This window comes from Ambystoma mexicanum, chromosome 9 (genome assembly GCF_040938575.1).
Source record: "Ambystoma mexicanum isolate Mex_15411 chromosome 9, UKY_AmexF1_1, whole genome shotgun sequence".
NCBI classification, from domain to species: Eukaryota; Metazoa; Chordata; class Amphibia; order Caudata; family Ambystomatidae; genus Ambystoma; species Ambystoma mexicanum.
This window is the reverse complement of record NC_090931.1, coordinates 409,638,071-409,654,732: the sequence shown is the minus strand read 5'-3', so window position 1 is coordinate 409,654,732 and position 16,662 is coordinate 409,638,071.

The following is a 16,662-nucleotide window of genomic DNA, read 5'->3' as shown; positions in this document are numbered from 1 at the left end:
TTCCATTGACCATTCACAGGTCCAAGACATTCCACTGTCAGAGCAAACTAATGTTTCTGTAGGGTTTTCTGGTATGCCAGTGGTTAGTCCGGTTTCTCTGCCAGTACCAATTTCACTGGGTCCATTCACGGATCACTGTCTGTTTCTTTTGACATCAAACTGTGGTGCGAATTTGCTGGGGTTGAATCTGTTCAAGGAATTAAATGCAGTAATTCATTTTTCTTCGGATGGAGTGTGTTTGACGATTTCACCACAGCAAATTTCTGTCACACAGTTTCTTACTAGACCCTTGCCACCGGAATTTAGTGACCTTCCGGAGTGTTTATGGGTGTGTTAGGCAGAAACCTGTGCAGCTCCCTTGGGGAACACTGCAAAAGATTTAAGACTACAGGTATAGCAGTAAACCCACTTGTTAGCAGTCTGCACCACCCAGATTTACCTGGTAGCTGTGGCTGAGCAGTCAGACTTCCCTCAAGAAGAGTTAGACAGTATGCAAAGTATACACAATATGTACTCAGACACAATAGCACAAGCAAACACTGACCAGAGCTTGGTTTCAAAAGTATATAGTTATTTATTTTTAAGAACACATAAGTTGAAAACACTCTAGCAAAGTATAGTAAAAACACTTCAAACACAGTTATAATAAAAGCAGTTTTCAGCCCTTACTCCTATCTAGCCAACTCTAAGTTAACATCACATAATTAAAACAGAGGTGAGTGCTTAACGTTAGATGACACTCTAGTAGGTTCAAGAAAGGGATAAAAAAGAAACAGAAATGGGTTAAACACACCACTCTAAGGTCCAGAACACTTGCAATTGGCTCAAAGAAACACAAGTCACAGGTGAGCAAAAGTCACTAGGCAGGGCCCACTCTTAGAGTAGCCGGAGCGAAAATGTGCCCAAGATCACACTGTTATTAGGGATTCAAAGTCTTGCAAAGAGTTAGAGAGAGGTTAGAGTGGCTTAGAAAGTTTAGCCAGGGTGTCCCAGGCACTCCCAGGGTCGAAAGCCGGGGGCTAAATCTACCCCGTACAGTCGGTAGCAAGGGAAGCCAGGCGGAACACGGTACCTTAAGCGGAAAGGATCCTCCAGCGGTGGCAGTTGTTCCAGGCAGTGGCAGCAAGGCTCGACGTCGGTCAGGGGAGAAGAAGTTCTCGCTGAAGAGCAGAAGAAGAGGGTCGTTGCACTGCCTGGGAAGAAACCAGTCGCGGAGTCCTCCGGTTAAAGGGTTGTACCGACTTTCGTGGTTGGGGTAAAAGTGGTGGGGTTCCGGTTGCCGGGGTGCTTGGCACTGGCAAGGCGACCACGAGATACCTCGAGAAGCGAAAAGAAGGCGAAAACTGGTTGTCCCCACCAGTCAAGGGAAGGAGCCACCCCGTTAAGAGTTCTCCTCGGTCGTCGGAAAAAGTGGTGAGACGGTTCAGCAGGGCTCCACCGGGTGGTGTCGTCGAAGCAGGTCGGCTCAGCTCTTCCCTCGTCGGATTCTTGGTCCTGTGGCGACTTCTGAAGTTCCAGTCCCCAAAGCCCTGCTTTTATGCAGCAAACCCCCATTCACCCAGCCTAGCTGTCACTCAAACATGCTAAGTGGTGAGCCGGCCGGCTCACCACTTGGGCCAATCAGGACGGAGTGCGACTTGAGTTACCAAGGTAACTCAGTCCAGGGTGCCTAAATCCCCCTCCACCCCTCCTAAGTACCCCAGACAGAGTGGCACCACTTTGGAGGGCTTCTGTGGAGAAGCCCGCCAAAAGTGGAACAAAGGGCTCCACTTTGGGTCAGAGTTACAGAGGCGAACGCCAACGCCATTTTAGAATCAAGTTTTGGCAAAAAGTCCCAACCGGAGTTATAATAATAAATATATAAACCGGCGGTATGTTTAAGGCTACCGTAAATAAATAATTAAATGTGTTAGCCTAAAACAATGGGAAATCCCATAGGGAAATATTCGCGGTCGAATATAAAAAGTAGTTTCCACTGCCACCAGCCAAAACTCGATCAGGGGGGACGGAGACGTGCCCCCTCGACTAACAGACCCTGGGGCAATCGAATTGCCCCAGCCAGTACGTCCACAATATGATGGTTTGTACTGGTTCTGTTCAGGATTCAAGACTAGCAAAGTCTTTGGTGACTTTACATGCCCTGGGAGACAGTAGTCAGTCCCAGGGTATGGAGTCTATGTTGGGGAGTCCCTAGGACACCCCTGGGTCACGGCACAGAGGGTGCTGTGTAACCCACATCACAAAAATACATGAGGCCCTATGGAGTAAAAGACCCCATAGCCCATTCAACACAAGGTTTAACCAAGAAAACACACTTCAACATGTCCAAGAGTGAGGGTAAAAAAAGAGTCTCACTCTTGGCAGGAGAAAAAAAGAAACCCCAGAAATCCAGCAAAGCCGCTGGGGGACTCACTAGGTAGGGAAATTCAGCCTAAACAGAGAATTCTCCCTAACACTCGCCCCCCCCAGACTAAGGGACAGGAGGATTTAATCCACTCCTGGATGAACCTCATACCTCTAGTCGATGATATACATCCTAGAGAGTCCATCAGCATTTTGATGGTGACACCCTGACCTGTGCTCAATGGTGAAATCAAACCCTTGCAGGCAGATTGACCATCTCAATAGTTTTGGATTTTCCCCTTTCATTTGCATTAACCATCTCAAGGGTTGGTGGTCAGTCTGAATAACAAAAGTAGAACCATACAAGTATGGCCTAAACTTCTTCAGTGCCCACACAATAGCAAAGCATTCTCTTTCGATAGTTGCCCACCTTGTCTCAGGATCCTTCAGTTTCCTACTGATGAAGCAAATGGGGTGCTCCCTACCCTTCTCATCCAGTTGGCTTAGAACTGCACCTATACCTACATTGGAAGCATCAGTTTGTACAATGAAAGGTTGGTGGTAGTCAGGAGCTCTCAATACTGGAGCTTGGCAAAGAGCTCTCTTCAGTTTTTCAAAGGCCTGATTGCACTCCTCATTCCATTTTACCTTTTTTGGGAATTTGGGAGAGGAGATTACATTCAGTAGAGAAGCTATGGTCCCATAGATCTCAATGAAATTCCTGTAATATCCAGTGAGGCCTAGAAAAGCTCTCACTTGGGTTTGAGTAGTTGGTGTTGTCCAATTTTGCACAGCTTCAATCTTGCTGGGCAAAGGCCTTATTTCTCCACCTCCTACCTCATGTCCAAGGTAGACCACTTTACTTTGACCAATCTGGCACTTACTGGCTTTGATTGTCAAATGGGCCTGTTCCAGAGCCTGCAACACATGTCCTAGGTGGTTCACATGTTCTTCCCAGGAGTGGCTGAAGACTGCAATGTCATCCAAGTATGCCATGCAGAAATCTTCCATCCCAGCCAGAACTTGGTTCACCATCCTTTGAAATGTGGCAGGTGCATTTTTTAGTCCAAAAGGCATGACCTTAAACTGGTACAAGCCAACTGGGGTTGAAAATGCAGTTTTCTCCTTGGCATGGTCTGTCAGGGCTATTTGCCAATAGCCTGATGTCAGGTCAAATGTGCTGAGGTACTTGGCTGCACCAAGTTTATCCACCAACTCATCTGTCCTGGGCAAAGGGTGGGCATCAGTCTTGGTGACTGCATTTAGAGCTCTATAGTCCACACAGAATCTCAAGTCTTTGGATCCTGCCTTTGGTACTAACACAACTGGGCTAGACCATGGACTAGTAGAGGGCTCTATTACCCCGAGATCAAGCATCTTCTTGACCTCTCCTTTGATGTGGGCTCTGATATGTTCTGACATTCTGTATCCTCTGCTTTTGACTGGCAGACAGTCACCAGTGAGTATCTCATGCTGGCCCCAAGGGGTCAAGCCTGGTGACAGTGAGAACAGGGAGGCAAACTGATTTAACATAGATTTGCACTCCTCTTGTTGCTCAGGTGTCAGGTCTGAAGAGAGATTGACTCCTTCAACTTTTTCATCTAAAGGCACACCTCTGAGGAGATCAGGGAGAGATTCACTCTCTTCCTCCTCTGCAGCTGAAGCTAGAAGCAAGGCTCCTACATCAGGTCTGGAGATGTATGCTTTTAGTCGGTTGGTGTGGAAGACTCTAGGAGCTTCCCTGGGTCTGCCCAGATCCACCAGATAGTTGACCTCTCCAAGTTTTCCCACAACCTTGAAGGGTCCCATCCATTTGTCTTGCAAGGCCCTCTGCCTTGTTGGGAGCATAACTAGAACTAGCTGGTCTTGAGTAAACTCAACCATGTTAGCCTTCTGGTCGTGCCAATGTTTGACCAGGGCTTGACCAGCTTTCAAGTTGTCACTTGCTTCTGCCATCATGTGTGACATTCTCCTCCGGAGACCTATCACATAGTCAGTCACTCTGACTGGCTTGAGGGGAGGAGCACCTTCCAGTCCCTCCTTAATCAGGGCCAATGGACCTCTGACGGGATGGCCATAGAGAAGCTCAAAGGGAGAATAACCTACTCCCTCCTGAGGGACTTCTCTATAAGCAAAGAGAAGGCATGGCAGTAGAAGGTCCCATTTTTTCTTAAGGGGTTCTTCTAAAGCACCTATCATGCTCTTCATGGTTCTGTTAAACCTTTCAACCAACCCGTTTGTCTGAGGGTGGTATGCGGTTGAGAACTTGTAGGTAACTCCACAGGTTTTCCACATGGCTTTCATGTAGTGGGACATAAAGTTTGACCCCCTGTCAGAGATTACCTCCTTAGGAAACCCAACCCTGGTAAAAATACCAAGGAGGGCCTTAGCCACAGCCGGAGCTGTAACAGTCCTCATAGGAATTGCCTCAGGGTACCTAGTAGCATGGTCTACTACAACAAGTATAAACCTGTTGCCTGAGGAGGTTGGAGGATCAAGGGGACCAACAATGTCAATCCCTACCCTCTCAAATGGGACTCCCACAACTGGGAGAGGCACTAAAGGTGCCACATTCTTGGAACCAACCTTACCAGAAGTCTGGCAGGTATGGCAGCTCTTACAATATCTATCTACTTCAGCCCCCATCTTTGGCCAATAAAAGTAGAGTGAGAGCCTTTCCTTGGTCTTCTTGAAACTCAAGTGACCAGCCAAAGGTATCTCATGGGCTAGTTGTAAGAACTGTTGTCTGTTCTCTTGTGGGACTACAAGGCGTTTGTAGTCTCCAGGTTCAGACTCAGTGGGTTCACTGTAGAAGAGGCCATCTTCCCAGTGCAACCTATACTTCCCAGGCTCTTGCCCATCAGCTTGAGAAGCTGCCTGGTGGCGGAGACCTTCCAGAGTTGGACATTCTCTTTGCCCCTTACGAAAAGCTGCCCTGCTAGGCCCACCTTCTGCCAGTAAAGACTGCAGCTCAGGATGGTCCTCAGGGTCCAAATCTCCAATAAGGTTGGGGCCTCCTTCTAGCTCTTCCTCAGAGTCTAGCTCAACCACACAGGGTTGTACCTCCCTCTCAGCCTCAGCTGGAGGTGGAGTTACAGGTGTAACTTTGGACAACCTAGGGGAAGTCCTTGTTGGAAGCACTGGAGTGCTTGCTGCTGGCTTTTTCCTAGGAGTCTTGGGTTGCCCCTTTGCTCCTGATCTGGTAGTTACTGCAGTAAGTTGCTCCAGTGGGAGAGGAGTGATTTCTGTCATCATCTCCTGAGATAACCCTCTCAGGGTTTTCTCTCTTGCAGGTTTTGTGAGTTCCTGGAACCTTTTGCTAGGAGGTCTGGGGGTATGAGATACAACTCCAAGAGCTTTGAGGTCATTACCCAACAGAACCCTACCTGGCACTTCACATTGTACACTGACAGGTATTTTTACAGCCATATCATTACATTGGATGAGAACTGGTAACTGGGGACACATCTGCACAGGCCCACCAGCTAACTTGGTGAGGCATTTGGGTGCCTTAGCAACATCCTCTGCCTTGAAAAATGATTCATCCACCACAGTTATGCTGGCTCCAGTGTCCCTAATGGCAGGAGTCTCCTGACCATTCACCTGGACACTGTCCTTATAATACTCTTTAGTATTATCTGGGATAGAGTTATAGACATCTAAATTCTGTTGTTCCCACAACCCCAGAGAGACTAAAGAAACACTAGCTGAGACTCCAGTGGGTTCATCAGCTAGTAATAGAAAGTTTCCACTTGCCATATGTACTTCCTCTTCTAGAGCGAAGGCTAAGGAGGCAAGCTGGACCCCTGAAGGTTTACCCTTACATCTGGGATCTCCTTTCACATGGTCAGTAGCCTTACAAACAAAGCATGAGCCAAAGGCTCGCTGGAATGGAGGCTTGTTCTGACCTCCTTCTGGTCTGGGACCAGGAGGTACACTAGCCTGATTTGGTTTCCCTTGTGGCTTACCCTTATAGTTTTGTTTGGGGCCCTCTTTGGAATTTGTAGTATTAGAATTCTCTTTGGAGTCCTTTTTAGACTGTTTCTCCCCATCCTTCTTCTGAGTTACCCCAGAATCCTTGTGAGTGGCCCTGTTGGCAACCCACAAGTCAGCAGCCTTAGCTAGTTTCCGGGAATCCAATTCCCTGGAATCAGCCAAGTGTTGTCTGAGCTCAGGAGAGCAGGCATCATAAATAGTCTCCAACATAAACAAATTCTTCATACCGTCATAAGTGTTCACCTTGTAACCCTTAATCCATCCCTCTAAGTTTTTCAAACATTCACTCACCCAGGTAGCCCAAGGGGTACCATCATGCTTTTTTTTTGAGGCTCCTAAACCTCTTAAGATACTGGGAAGGGGTCTTCCCAAACCTAGCTATCAAAGCTAGTTTCACACATTCATAGTCCTTCCTATCCTCCTCCCCCATCTCCATTACCACATCGGTTGCAACAGGGGGAAGCCTAGAGAACAACCAGGTGAGTAAGGCATTTCCTGTGATGTTCTGGAGCCCATGATTATATTCAAACAGAGACAACCAATCCAACACATCCAACTTAGGCTCATACATACCAATCAATTCTTTAGGCATCCGGGGTCTTTTAGGACTGGAACTTCTAGAGGAGCCAGAGAGAGAAACATTCTCAACAGATAATTTCTTCATTTCTAAGTCATACTTGAGCTCCATTTCCCTTAGCCTTAGTTCTTTGTCAGTTTGAGCATTAAGTTTCTTATACTCCAATTCTAGCTTCATTTTCTCCAGTTCAAAGTACTGAGGACTAAATGTGGGACCTGGTAAAGGTCCAGTAGGTACAGCAGGTAGAGCAGGCAGAGGCCTAGGGGGGACAGTTACAACAGCCTCACCCTCCTCTTCTGACTCTTCCTCAGAATCATCAACATTTTGCTCCATGTTAACTTCAATACTGTCATCTACAGTTGCTGGAGTGGTAGGTTCCTCTGAACCATCACCCAGACTTTGGTTAGCCAACAATCTTTCAATCAGCTCCATTTTCTTGCCCTTAGTCAGGAGATCCTTATGTTTACAGAGCACTCTCAAACAATCAGCAGTTTTGGCTGCAAGGGACTCTTGACTATAGCTTTCTATAACTGACATGTTAGAGGATTACTTTTACAGTGCTAAGCTTTGTGGTTAGTTGCACTAAGGTATCTAAAGTACAATAAAATGTATACTCAATACAAATCCCACCGCTGTACACCAGTGTTAGGCAGAAACCTGTGCAGTTCCCTTGGGGAACACTGCAAAAGATTTAAGACTACAGGTATAGCAGTAAACCCACTTGGTAGCAGTCTGCACCACCCAGATTTACCTGGTAGCTGTGGCTGAGCAGTCAGACTTCCCTCAAGAAGAGTTAGACAGTATGCAAAGTATACACAATATGTACTCAGACACAATAGCACAAGCAAACACTGACCAGAGCTTGGTTTCAAAAGTATATAGTTATTTATTTTTAAGAACACATAAGTTGAAAACACTCTAGCAAAGTATAGTAAAAACACTTCAAACACAGTTATAATAAAAGCAGTTTTCAGCCCTTACTCCTATCTAGCCAACTCTAAGTTAACATCACATAATTAAAACAGAGGTGAGTGCTTAACGTTAGATGACACTCTGGTAGGTTCAAGAAAGGGATAAAAAAGAAACAGAAATGGGTTAAACACACCACTCTAAGGTCCAGAACACTTGCAATTGGCTCAAAGAAACACAAGTCACAGGTGAGCAAAAGTCACTAGGCAGGGCCCACTCTTAGAGTAGCCGGAGCGAAAATGTGCCCAAGATCACACTGTTATTAGGGATTCAAAGTCTTGCAAAGAGTTAGAGAGAGGTTAGAGTGGCTTAGAAAGTTTAGCCAGGGTGTCCCAGGCACTCCCAGGGTCGAAAGCCGGGGGCTAAATCTACCCCGTACAGTCGGTAGCAAGGGAAGCCAGGCGGAACACGGTACCTTAAGCAGAAAGGATCCTCCAGCAGTGGCAGTTGTTCCAGGCAGTGGCAGCAAGGCTCGACGTCGGTCAGGGGAGAAGAAGTTCTCGCTGAAGAGCAGAAGAAGAGGGTCGTTGCACTGCCTGGGAAGAAACCAGTCGCGGAGTCCTCCGGTTAAAGGGTTGTACCGACTTTCGTGGTTGGGGTAAAAGTGGTGGGGTTCCGGTTGCCGGGGTGCTTGGCACTGGCAAGGCGACCACGAGATACCTCGAGAAGCGAAAAGAAGGCGAAAACTGGTTGTCCCCACCAGTCAAGGGAAGGAGCCACCCCGTTAAGAGTTCTCCTCGGTCGTCGGAAAAAGTGGTGAGACGGTTCAGCAGGGCTCCACCGGGTGGTGTCGTCGAAGCAGGTCGGCTCAGCTCTTCCCTCGTCGGATTCTTGGTCCTGTGGCGACTTCTGAAGTTCCAGTCCCCAAAGCCCTGCTTTTATGCAGCAAACCCCCATTCACCCAGCCTAGCTGTCACTCAAACATGCTAAGTGGTGAGCCGGCCGGCTCACCACTTGGGCCAATCAGGACGGAGTGCGACTTGAGTTACCAAGGTAACTCAGTCCAGGGTGCCTAAATCCCCCTCCACCCCTCCTAAGTACCCCAGACAGAGTGGCACCACTTTGGAGGGCTTCTGTGGAGAAGCCCGCCAAAAGTGGAACAAAGGGCTCCACTTTGGGTCAGAGTTACAGAGGCGAACGCCAACGCCATTTTAGAATCAAGTTTTGGCAAAAAGTCCCAACCGGAGTTATAATAATAAATATATAAACCGGCGGTATGTTTAAGGCTACCGTAAATAAATAATTAAATGTGTTAGCCTAAAACAATGGGAAATCCCATAGGGAAATATTCGCGGTCGAATATAAAAAGTAGTTTCCACTGCCACCAGCCAAAACTCGATCAGGGGGGACGGAGACGTGCCCCCTCGACTAACAGACCCTGGGGCAATCGAATTGCCCCAGCCAGTACGTCCACAATATGATGGTTTGTACTGGTTCTGTTCAGGATTCAAGACTAGCAAAGTCTTTGGTGACTTTACATGCCCTGGGAGACAGTAGTCAGTCCCAGGGTATGGAGTCTATGTTGGGGAGTCCCTAGGACACCCCTGGGTCACGGCACAGAGGGTGCTGTGTAACCCACATCACAAAAATACATGAGGCCCTATGGAGTAAAAGACCCCATAGCCCATTCAACACAAGGTTTAACCAAGAAAACACACTTCAACATGTCCAAGAGTGAGGGTAAAAAAAGAGTCTCACTCTTGGCAGGAGAAAAAAAGAAACCCCAGAAATCCAGCAAAGCCGCTGGGGGACTCACTAGGTAGGGAAATTCAGCCTAAACAGAGAATTCTCCCTAACAGGGTGATTGATTATAATGATGTTGGTGTTTTACAGATTGAGCCTGTTAAAATCATTTTGAAACCAGGAGTAAAGTTATCACGTATTCCACAGTATACGATTTCGGTTGATGATGAGCACGCTTTGAAGTGTATAGTTTCTGATTTTGTGCACCGTGGGTTAATTGAAGAAATTGGAGGTAGTTTGTGCAATAGTCCGATTTTACCAGTGTATAAGAAAGGTGATAATGCAATTCCTTTTCATTTTATTATTGATTTACGCGCTATCAACAAGATTGTTGCTCCACAATTTCCTATTGTGCCTGATGTGACAATGTTAACAATGATTCCAGCTTCTGCTACTGATTTTAGTGTTTTAGATCTTAAGAATGCCTTTTTCAGCATTCCTACACATAAGGATAGCAGATACCTGTTTGCATTCACCCTAGGGGGACGCTTGTTTACATTCACCCGTGTGCCACAAGGGTACACGGAAATTCCAAGCATTTACAGTAGTGCTTTGAAAGAGCAGCTTGATACACTTGAGTTGCCTGCTACTTGTACATTGCTTCAGTATGTCGACAACCTTCTTTTAGCTGCACATTCAGAAAGTGCCTGTAAGGAGGGCACTGTGTTGTTGCTTATTCACCTAGCAAAGCATGGACATTAAGCTTCACTGAAAAAGTTTCAATATTGTCGACAGGAGGTCGCCTATTTAGGCTATCTCCTGTCAAAGGAGCGAAAAAGATTTACGCCTGAATGGATTAAAATCATTTCTAGCATGTCTGTCCCAAATACACAGAAGGAAGTCAGAGCCTTGATAGGAATGGCTTCTTACTGTAGGCAGTGGATCCCGAACTTCTCACTAGTGATCAAACCAATGTTGGCTTTGACAAAGAAGGGCATTTCTTTGCCATTACCATGGAACTTGGAAGACCAGAAAGCTTTTGATTTGCTCAAGACTGCACTGTGTTCAGCACCAGTTTTGGGCACACCAAATTATGAAGAGGCCTTCGAGTTGTATGTGTATGAATGTGATGGATGTGCTTTGGCTGTGTTAACGCAGGAACATGGTGGGAAGAATAGGCCATGTGGTTACTTTTCTTCCACCCTTGATCCTGTAGCATGCGCTTTGCCGAGATGTCTGAGAGCTGTCGCTGCTGCGTCTGTAAAACAGAGCGAGGGTATGGTCCTAGGCCATGCTTTAACCTTGTTGGTACCTCACTCTGTAGATGTTCTATTAAATAGAACTCAAATACAACATCTCACCTCCGCACGATTAAGGAGATACAAATTGATCTTGTTTGCACTGCATATAAAAATTCAGAGGTGTTGTGTATTGAATCCGGCTGAATTATTACCTTTCCTGCAAGATACTGCTTACAGTGACAAAATGTCACATGACTGCCTTTATACCACAGAACAAGAAATGAAAGACAGGATTGATTTGAAAGATACACCTTTGAATGATCCACAAAGGGAGCTGTTTTGCGATGGCTCCTGTTTCAAACTTCTGGATGGCACATCCACTGTTGCTTATGCCATCACTACACTAACCACGATTGTGGAGACCAAAAGAATTTTGCATAACACAGCGCAGGCCGCAGAGATTATTGCATTGACTCGAGCTTGTGAACTTTCTGAAGGGCTTAGAGTAAAAATATATACTGATAGTCAGTATGCTTTTGGGGTAGTTCACAACTTCGGTAGACTTTGGGCAGAACGAGGTTTCTTGACCTCACATGGAACAAAGATCCAATATGGCACCTTGATAGTTCAGCTAATATCAGCGCTTGCACTTCCCACTCAGTTAGCAATTATGAAGTGCGCTGCACATCAGAAAATCATATATGATGTAGGAAAAGGGAACGCTTTCGCTGACCAGATAGCCAAACAGACTGCTACTGATCTTTATTCAGATATGTACACTACAAGGGAAGCCACAAATGTCTGTACCTTTGATGAACGGATTGAGTCTATAAAGAATATCCAAGACGATGCCACTCTAGAAGAAACTAAGCAATGCCCTGAGGGCTTGGCGAGGTTGGATGATGATGGGTGTTGGGTGGGTAACCTAGAGGGAAAATGGATACTGCCAGATGCGTAGATTACTATGATGGTTTCAATGGCTCATGGTCCCACTCACATCTGCGCTAGGAAAATTTACAAAATGTTAGAAACTTTCTGGGTAAATGTTAACATCCCAAAAACTGCTGAGCGTTTTGTCCAGAGTTACATGGTCTGTCTACAGCACAATATAGGGAAGGGTACATCAACACGAAGGGGGAGTTTTGGTCCACCTTCTGTCCCTTTTGAAGTGATTCATTTTCACTTTATTGAAATGGACCGTTGTAATAATCTGAAATACGTTTTGGTTGTTATTTGTGCTTTTAATAAATGGGTTGAAGCCTTTCCTGTGAAAGATGTCACAGCAATGACAATGGCGAAAACCATGCTTAAGGAATATTTTCCTAGGTTTGGTTTGCCAAGGGTCATCTGGTCAGACAATGGTCCACATTTTACGCTGCTGTAATTCTACAGATATGCATGGGATTACAGATAGATAAACAGTTCCATCCGGCCAGACATGCTCAGAGTGCTGGATTGGAAGAGAGACACAATGGAATCTTGCAGAACAAGCTCGCTAAGACGTGTGCCGGCACCAATTTGAAATGGCCGAACACCTTACCGATAGTGTTACTCTTGATGTGCACCACCTCACAGACTAGGACTGGGCTCTCCCCATATGAGGTGGTAATGGGTAGGCCAGCTAACATTTGGAATCTTCCGAAAACTAGGGCATTGAGGGATATTGAGCATGTACTTCTTTCTGAAGGGCCAGGTCACAGCATCCGACCTGGCGACTGGGTGCTTACTAAATCGTTTGAGAGAGCATCCTGTCTCGCACCATGGTGGAGAAGGCCCCACCAGGTGCTCCTGGCCACACAGATGGCGGTACGAGTAACTGGGAGAAAACACTGGATACATGCGTCGCATATCAACAGGATACCTTTCCCTTTGCCACACGACGAAGAAGATAAGGAGAAACTTATTTGCTCTTCTCCCAACGATCATTCAGCACTGAGCAGTACTGAGAGTGCTTCAGAGACACTCCCTGAGCCCGTGGGGCCTGGGGAAACACCTGCTTCATCTCCATACTCTCCTGCAGATCCTTTTGCATCCGTGTCAGGAAGCAACGATGTGCTGTTCGCAGATCACACTGTACCAGGAGTCACAAGGTACAATCTGCGTCCACGGAGCTAGACTTACTGCATGTTTCGGCTGTGCCCACAGGAAAATAAATATAGGACTTATCCTTTGCCCCATCTTTTGCATCTGAAGGAAAATAGGTGGCTGGGGATAGGGGAAAGACTAAGAAAACACATGATCAGGAGATCACCATCAAACGGACTACGGAGATTTTGTTTCAAAGGAACAATGCCTGTTATCGAGTCTACTCATATGCAACAAACAAGTGACTGTGCGGCCAACAATGACAATGAACGATCAAATACATGGTCTTTTAAAATGTATTGTTTTCTTGTAATCATGTTAACCGGTTTCACAATAGTAGTTGCCTTAGGATTTTGGTATATGGAAGAAGTACATCCGCTTGAAACATTCTTGCCCACTGAGAATGTTCCTACTGTATCTACACCTTTCGTGCACCTGCACACTCGATCTCCTACAGACTCTCAACATAGACAGAACTATCATAACAATACATTACTGCTTATAATGAACACAACTCATGCCATTTTGAATAGCACAAATTGTTGGATCTGCTCCCATTTACCGCAACATGGGGAAAAAGGGTTGGGCTGGTATTTTTACCCTTTGCCTTTAACTACTGCTTGTTATGCTTCTCTAAGGGCCCTATTTTTTGGCTGATGGAATTATAGCATTTCGGGGAACTTTGATGGAACAAATTTGAACGAGTTTGAAAGGCGAGTTTTAATGCCTCTGGGATGCTCACTCTTCGCAAATAGGAGCAAGCTTAATGTTGCTTCCTTCTATTAGACCTTCTGATAGATTGTCCCGAGCTTTTCAATCTTTGATTTCTTTTAAGATGGCTCCTCTAGACAATAGCGATGCCACGCCACCTTCGTACAATGTTAGCCATAGCCCCAACTCAGTTTCTGCATACAGAGGAATGGTACTCCATCAATGGGTGATTTTGAGGGTTGCACTAGTGTTGCAAACTTGACCAGTGAGGACAGACCTTTGTATGTAGGCGAACCTGTCTACTTCATTTGCGGTAATGAAGCTTATCCATGGCTACCTAGGGATTGGCAGGGAACCTGTTACTTGGAAATTCTGCTACCTGGGGTATATGTAGCCAGTACCACTGAAATCTCAAGGGCTCGTCCTAGGCAAGACGAGAAGTTCAGGGAGATGTAGCTAAATCCTTTGTACCTTTTTGGGGGCAGATTATGAATTCCAAGGATATCAGGAGACTAGCAAGAGTCCTGGAGAAAACCATCAACCGGACCACTGACATATTCTATAACATTACTCTAGAGCAAAAGGCAATTAGATTAGTGGCGCTACAAAACCTGATGGTATTAGACGTCATCTTGGCTGAGTGTGGTGGAGTATGCAAATTAGTGGGGTCTACTTGCTGCGTTTTCGCACCAGATTCCTCCCCAACCACCTTTAAGGCAATACAAAAGCTGCATGCCCTAAGTTCAGAAGTGCATGTTCCCGAGGGAAATTGGGATCTTAGTGCTTGGTTCTGGGACTTCTTACGATCTTGGGGATGGCAGCTTCTCTCGGTCTTATTGATAATTCTGGGTATTCTGTTGTTTTGCTGTTGCTGTATACAATGCCTTCTTGCCATATGTTCAATGTTAGGGGGATGTTGTGTACAGACTATGGAAATGTTAAGGCCAAAGGTACACGCACCAGAAAGAATGACCAACAAATTTGTGATGAAGGAAATTTCTGCTGCGGATCTTATGGTAATTGATATATCTGATGAATGTGATTCAGGATGTATGGACATTGAGACATGGAGTTACTCGTAAAGCGACTAGTTTTTAGTTTAGAACTTGGCTTAGGCCAAAAGGGGGGTTTGTTAAATGGAAATCATATTATGCGTCCTTTTGATTTATATTGGCCTAAGCCTAGTTGCTCCATGGGGAAAACCACGTTGCAAAGTTCTGAATTAGAATTGACTTCAAGCGCCATCTTGGAAAAAGTCCTCCATCTCATCATGCCCACTTAATATTGATTATAGATCTTTGACAATTCTGTTTGCTTGAGTTGTGTTAGCGATTAGTGACCACCAGGGGTATTACTTAACATATACTTTGGTTCTTGGAAAGTCAGATTCTTGATAATAGATTGTTTTGTCTGGATTTAATGGAAACCTGCTCTTTGCAGGTATGTGTTGATGTTTATGTATGTCTTGCATAGATATGTTGTAATTAGTGTATTCTGTGGTCTGGCAATAAGAACAATATCATTTGATATATATTTTTTAAAGTGTGTCTGTCTGTTTGTCTGCTATATTGGCTCAGAACAATTTAGAGGGATCCAAACAAGTCTAACAGGGGGACTTTTTACGGGGAATCTAATGGTGTGGCTGAAGGTTGCTAAAGTTAACCCCTGGTGGACAACATTGCAGCCAATGTTCATTTTGCTCAATTTAAATTTGCAGAAGTGGCTCCCCTGGTGAATGAGGGGTTTGCTTAACACATAGTCTTAGCTATTTTGCTTGACCTATGACTATAACAAGAGCTAACAATTTGTGTAAAAAACAACAATAGTAAAAGCTGAAAACGCCCCAAAGATAAGTCCAACCAATCTGGATAATTGCTCTTGTTTACACTCAAGAAATACACCACCACATTGACAAAAACTGTGTAATTCAATCACCATGCCATCCAAAAGACAATCTAATTGTGTGGTCACCAGAACAGAGACAATCCAGACAACAGCTGATGCAGCCAGACAGGCAGCACAAAGACAGCTGGAGAACCCATAACAAAGTTAAAAGAAAATGCAGAATGATTCTGCCACACTACAAAGACCAACCAGACAACAGCTTGATGCAGCTATTATATATTCCACAAAATTAAAGCAACCAACACCAGATCAATGTCAAACAAGACTCTAGAGTGAAAGTGCCTGGCAAGCTGAGAACACCTTTATGTTATGCCGTACTGGATTGACACACAACATTGTGTAAACTAAGGTGTTCAGTGACCATGCTAAGCAATCCTAGGTATGTACATGTATGACTATTGTAAGGAACTCCTGGTGGCAACAGTAAAGACAGACACAAGTGATCACAGTTCAAGAGTGTTTATTAAACTGTAAAGGTAGGTGGGAAAACGCCTAATCTAAACCTACATCTAAGATGGGAGCAAGCTTCGACAATCAAACAATAATTAGGCAGTCCAAGTGGTGTCTTGTCAAGTAAAAGGGCCATACTAAAAATACCTATTGCCATTCCTAACGCTAAATACAAGAAGTGTGGGATCATGTTCTTAAGAAAGAAAGAAATGTTCCCAAATGATAAGTCAGGATGTGGTACTTGAGGCCTCCCTTCGCCATGTTTTCAGCATGGGACAAGGTAGGACTTTGGAGCACAGCACACATGCAAGCTTTCCCAGCACAAGCTAACAGTTCCACTCGCAGCAATCAGGACCTTCGGTGGTTAAGTCTCTTTTGTACAACAAATCTCCTGCTGCTTTGGGTCTGATGTATTCAAAATTAGAAACAAAAATGTCTTTTCTCCTTGCACATTGGGTGATGCTTTTTCTACCCCTGGGTCACCCTCTTCCGGGCTCAGACTCTTCTTGTTTTTTAGCCTCCCTCCGCCAGGTTCATTGTGGCTTTCAACACAATCTTCTTTGTATCATTCACAAATCTTAAAGTCTTTTTAAACAGTTCACTGTGGACATCCCTAGGCCAGGTTCACTCTTGTCAACACACTGTAGTTCGGGACTTAAGATTTCGCCCCCTCTTTATCAGCATCCTTCGTTCGGGTTCACT